Source organism: Salvelinus sp. IW2-2015, unplaced genomic scaffold, assembly GCF_002910315.2.
Source record: "Salvelinus sp. IW2-2015 unplaced genomic scaffold, ASM291031v2 Un_scaffold516, whole genome shotgun sequence".
Classification (NCBI taxonomy): Eukaryota; Metazoa; Chordata; class Actinopteri; order Salmoniformes; family Salmonidae; genus Salvelinus; species Salvelinus sp. IW2-2015.
In genome coordinates, this window is record NW_019942567.1 from 186351 (window position 1) to 192350 (window position 6000).

The following is a 6000-nucleotide window of genomic DNA, read 5'->3' on the forward strand; positions in this document are numbered from 1 at the left end:
TTTCTCTGTAATTCATATTACCTGATTAAGCTAATCAGGTGAATGTAATTAACTAGAAAGTTGCGGCACCACGAAAGAATGTTTATAGAGCCGTTATCTTCCGAATAAACTCTTAAAGACCTAGTAATCTTTTACATCAATAGCAGTCAATATTTAATCGTCACCTTTTTTAGTCTCATCTGAAAGTTGTAAATTCTTGGTCATGAGTTATAAGTTGAATCAGCAATACAAAATTTGGTTTAATTATTTATTTACTAAATAATCACACAGAATTACATCTACACAGAATGGATCATACATTGATTACAAATTATGTCATAAAGAAAACYTCCCTGGTGGACGGAACAGATACGACGGCTGGTTACATAACGAGAGGGGGTTGGGTTTGAGTGAAAGAGCAGGAAGACTGAGTAACAAAGGGAGACGCTATGCTATCGTAAATTCAGAATCTTATACATTCTAAATAACCGCCCATTTAAAAAAGGAGAATGCAATAAATATTTACTCTGAGCTGCGCTTCGGTAGATTGGTCGTCGATGGAAGGCCGGTTTGTTCTTTGAAGAATGTCACTGGTGGTAAACTGTATACTTGGTTGTACCGTCATCGTGTGGTAGAATAGATACTCTGTCCGTCCTCTCCTAGCCCACGTCTACAGTTGCTGCGCTAACGCAATGGCTAGGAGGTATCACTTATTTAGTGAATAAGGGTTCAAAGTTCATACCAAGTTGCCATGCWATATGCTCATGCTATATTCTGTCTGGTATAGTCGAAATTCATCCTTCCAGCGTGTAGGTCGTCACCTTCACATTGAAATTCGKTGCTAWTTTCGTTAGGTTCTCTAAGGTTGGCTACGTTCTGTAGGTGGTCTTTGTCCTTTCAAKGTGGGGACCTCAAGTCCACACGTCCTTGGAACAGGAAGTMACATTTTCATCAAGGGGCTTATATAGGATTGGGAGAGAGGGCCGTGTTTAATAGTTTACAACCACTGTCTGTTCACATGGGCGGGGCCACTGAGTTGGCGGGGTTTACAAACCGTTCTCTCAGTAAGAAGCTAAATTACATTTCATTTTTTCACAAATAGCTTCATATTTAAACATTTAAATTGCACAACAATTCCATGTGAATCTGATAACTATAATGTGTCGACTTTCCAAGATACAGTTTATGTCATCCTATCATTAGTAATAATGTCTCAGATGACAACTGATCTGGCATCATATTCTTTAAGTACCAACGCATATATTCAGCTTTCCCAACCCTTTTGATGTTATAAGTCCTTGTTAACAAATGACTTTCCAAGAGTCACTCTGTAGAGTAGGGAGAGAGAAAAGGGGAAATGTATTTATGGGGGTCATAAACCTCCCCCCATCAGGCCAACGTCATGACAGTTACAATAGATGGTATAAAATACAGTATATACATGTGATAGGAGTAATGTAAGATATGCAAACATTATATAAAGTGGCATTATATAAATTGTCATTGTTTAAAGTAACTAGTGATCCATTTATTCAAGTGGCCAGTGATTGGGTCTCAATCTAGGCAGCAGCCTCTGAGTTAGTGATTGCTCTTTAGCAGTCTGATGGCCTTGAGATACAGACTGAAAAACAGCTTCTCAGTCCCAGCTTTGATGCACCTGTACTGACCTCGCCTTCTGGAAGGTGGCAGCGTGAACAGGCAGTGGCTTGGGTGGTTGTTGTCCTTGCTTATATTTTTTTGCCTTCCTGTGACGTCGGATGCTGTAGGTGTTCTGGYGGGCAGGTAGTTTGCCTCTGGGGATGCGTTGTGCAGACCGCACCACCCTCTGGAGAGCCTTGCGGTTGAGGGCGGTGCAGTTGCCGTACCAGGCTGTGATACAGCCCGACAGGATGCTCTTGATTGTGCATCTGTAAAAATTTGTCAGGGTTTTGGGTGACATGCCAAATTTCTTCAGCCTCCTGAGGTTGAAGAGGCGCTGTTGCGCCTTCTTCACCACACAGTGTGTGTGGATGGACCATTTCAGTTTGTCTGTGATGTGTGCGCAGAAGAACTTAAAACCTTTCACCTTCTCCACTGCTGTCCCTTCGATGTGGATAGGGGGGTGATCCCTCTGCTGTTTCCTGAAGTCCACGATCATCTCCTTTGTTTTGTTGAGTGAGAGGTTGTTTTTGTGACACCACACTCTGAGTGCCCTCACCTCTTCCCTGTAGGCTGTTTTGTCGTTGTTGGTAATCAAGCCCACTACTGTCGTGTCGTCTGCACACTTGATTGAGTTGGAGGCGTGCATGGCCACGCATTCGTGGGTGAACAGGGAGTACAGGAGGGGGCTGAGCACACACCCTTGTGGGGCCCCAGTGTTGAGGGTCAGCGAAGTGGAGATGTTGTTCCCTATCTTCACCACCAGGGGGCAGCTCGTCATAAAGTCCAGGACCCAAATTGCACAGGGCAGGTTTGAGACCCAGGGCCTCCAGCTTYATGATGAGRTTGGAGGGTACTATGGTGTTGAATGCTGAGCTGTAGTCAATGAACAGCATTCTTACATAGGTATTCCTTTTTTCCAGATGGGATAGGGCAGTGTGCAGTGTGATGGCAATTGTGTCGTCTGTGGCCCTGTTGAGGCGGTATGCAAACTGAAGTGGGTCCTAGCGTGGCGGTAAGGTGGGTGATATGATCCTTGACTAGTCTCTCAAAGCACTTCATGATGACAGAAGTGAGTGCTACGGGGCGGTAGTCATTTAGTTCAGTTATCTTCTGGGTACAGGAACAATGGTAGCCATCTTGAAGCATATGGGGACAAAGACTGGTATAGGGATTGATTGAATATGTCCGTAAACACACATTTACATTTACATTACATTTAAGTCGCTTATCCAGAGCGACTTACAAATTGGTGCATTCACCCTTATGATATCCAGTGGAACAACCACTTTACAATAGTGCATCTAACTCTTTTAAGGGGGGGGGGGTTAGAAGGATTACTTTATCCTATCCTAGTTATTCCTTAAAGAGGTGGGGTTTCAGGTGTCTCCGGAAGGTGGTGATTGACTCCGCTGACCTGGCGTCGTGAGGGAGTTTGTTCCACCATTGGGGTGCCAGTGGTGGAAACAAGCCAGCTCGTCTGCGCATGCTGAAGACCGAGCTAGGGATGCCGTCTGGGCCAGCAGCCTTGCTCGTTTTTACTTCTGGTCTTTATCTGGCTTTAGGTTCAGCATCCTCTGCAGAGCCACGTATACATCTTGGATACAGAACAGGACCACGGTGTTGAACACTGTTGGAAAGAAAACAAAGAAACAAACAATTCTATCATCGTCTTTGGATGTGTACAGGCCTAAATTCTGTTGATGCTACTAAAGAGGGGATCATGAACACTCATGGGTTAAGTTCCCTATCTGAACTGTCGGCCAGTTTGTATCACACGATACCCCCCCCCCCCCTTTAATTTGGTGGTCGCCACGGCCTTGAAGGCCTGTGTGACCTCTGAAGACGTGAGGGGTAGGCTCATCCTAAAGACAAAGACAGGGGGGGAGGGTAAAAAAATAGACCGACACAAGGATGAGAATGAAGGGCAAAAGCCCTGGTATTGTGGTGCACTATATACAGTGGGGAGAACAAGTATTTGATACACTGCGATTTGCAGGTTTTCCTACTTAACAAGCATGTAGAGGTCTGTAATTTGTATCATAGGTACACTTCAACTGTGAGAGACAGAATCTAAAACAGAAATCCAGAAAATCACATTGTATGATTTGTAAGTAATTCATTTGCATTTTATTGCATGACATAAGTATTTGATACATCAGAAAAGCAGAACTTAATATTTGGTACAGAAACCTTTGTTTGCAATTACAGAGATCATACGTTTCCTGTAGTTCTTGACCAGGTTTGCACACACTGCAGCAGGGTTTTGGCCCACTCCTCCATACAGACCTTCTCCAGATCCTTCAGGTTTCGGGGCTGTCGCTGGGCAATACGGACTTTCAGCTCCCTCCAAAGATTTTCTATTGGGTTCAGGTCTGGAGACTGGCTAGGCCACTCCAGGACCTTGAGATGCTTCTTACGGAGTCACTCCTTAGTTGCCCCGGCTGTGTCTTTCAGGTCGTTGTCATGCTGGAAGACACAGCCACGACCCATCTTCAATGCTCTTACTGAGGGAAGGAGGTTGTTGGCCAAGATCTCGTGATACATGGCCCCATCCATCCTCCCCTCAATACGGTGCAGTCATCCTGTCCCCTTTGCAGAAAAGCATCCCCAAAAAATGATGTTTACACCTCCATGCTTCACGGTTGGGATGGTGTTCTTGGGTTGTACTCATCCTTCTTCTTCCTCCAAACATGGCGAGTGGAGTTTAGACCAAAAAGCTCTATTTTTGTCTCATCAGACCACATGACCTTCTCCCATTCCTCCTCTGGATCATCCAGATGGTCATTGGCAAACTTCAGACGGGCCTGGAATGCGCTGGCTTGAGCAGGGGACCTTGCGTGCGCTGCAGGATTTTAATCCATGACGGCGTAGTGTGTTTACTAATGGTTTTCTTTGAGACTGTGGTCCCAGCTCTCTTCAAGTCATTGACCAGGTACTGCCGTGTAGTTCTGGGCTGATCCCTCACCTTCCTCATGATCATTGATGCCCCATGAGGTGAGATCTTGCATGGAGCCCCAGGCCGAGGGTGATTGACCGTCATCTTGAACTTCTTCCATTTTCTAATAATTGCGCCAACAGTTTGTTGCCTTCTCCACCAAGCTGCTTGCTATTGTCCTGTAGCCCATCCCAGCCTTGTGCAGGTCTACAATTGTATCCCTGATGTCCTTACACAGCCTTCTGGTCTTGGCCATTGTGGAGAGGTTGGAGTCTGTTTGATTGAGTGTGTGGACAGGTGTCTTTTATACAGGTAACGAGTTTCAAACAGGTGCAGTTAATACAGGTAATGAGTGGAGAACAGGAGGGCTTCTTAAAGAAAACCTAACAGGTCTGTGAGAGCCGGAATCCTTACTGGTTGGTAGGTGATCAAATACTTATGTCATGCAATAAAATGCAAATGAATTACTTAAAAATCAATCCAATGTAATTTTCTGGATTTTTGTTTTAGATTCCGTCTCTCACTGTTGAAGTGTACCTATGATAAAAATGACAGACCTCTACATGCTTTGTAAGTAGGAAAACCTGCAAAATCGGCAGTGTATCAAATACTTGTTCTCCCCACTGTACATGCTACAACTCTTAACACCAAGAAGAAGCCCCTTCACTTCATATTACATTATGTTTTCAATATGTTATGCTACAGGTAGGTAGCCCAGATGTTTGAGGAGGAAGATGGGATAAATAAAGTACCTATTATGGAGAAAACACTGCTCTAAAAGTTGGTGATAAGGGCCATCATGCAACCTGCATCCGTGTGGGATCATGTCTGTTCTCATTACTACACCTAAAGTGTGGAGAGGTAAAGGTGGAAGTCTATGCTTGCTTGACAGTCTGTAGATAAATGTTACCTTGATTGCATCTCTCCACTCAACCATTTTCTCTGTGACTTTGATAACCTCCGCCGTCTCCTTGGATTTCTTGGCAGACTCTCCTCGTTCCTCCTCGTCGTTATCAGAGCTGGCCTCCTAGGGTCAAACAAAAGATTCAAGTTAACATGATTCTGAAGAATGATAAGGGCAACAGGCAATGTGAAAAACAACGCATGCCTAGGGACACAAATCACATAAATAACTGAAGACAAGCTGGGTTAAACCATGGACCTGTCAAATTGCAATATATAATACAGTGGGGAGAACAAGTATTTGATACACTGCCGATTTTGCAGGTTTTCCTACTTACAAAGCATGTAGAGGTCTGTCATTTTTATCATAGGTACACTTCAACTGTGAGAGACGGAATCTAAAACAAAAATCCAGAAAATCACATTGTATGATTTTTAAGTAATAATTTGCATTTTATTGCATGACATAAGTATTTGATCACCTACCAACAAGTAAGAATTCCGGCTCTCACAGACCTGTTAGTTTTTTTCTTTAAGAAGCC

General features: G+C 44.1%; 1 pseudogene; it reads right to left on the minus strand.

Annotated features, from left to right (window-relative positions):
* The window catches only part of LOC112068449 (nucleolar complex protein 2 homolog), a 63579-nt pseudogene that overhangs the window by 50963 nt on the left and 6616 nt on the right, over positions 1–6000 (minus strand).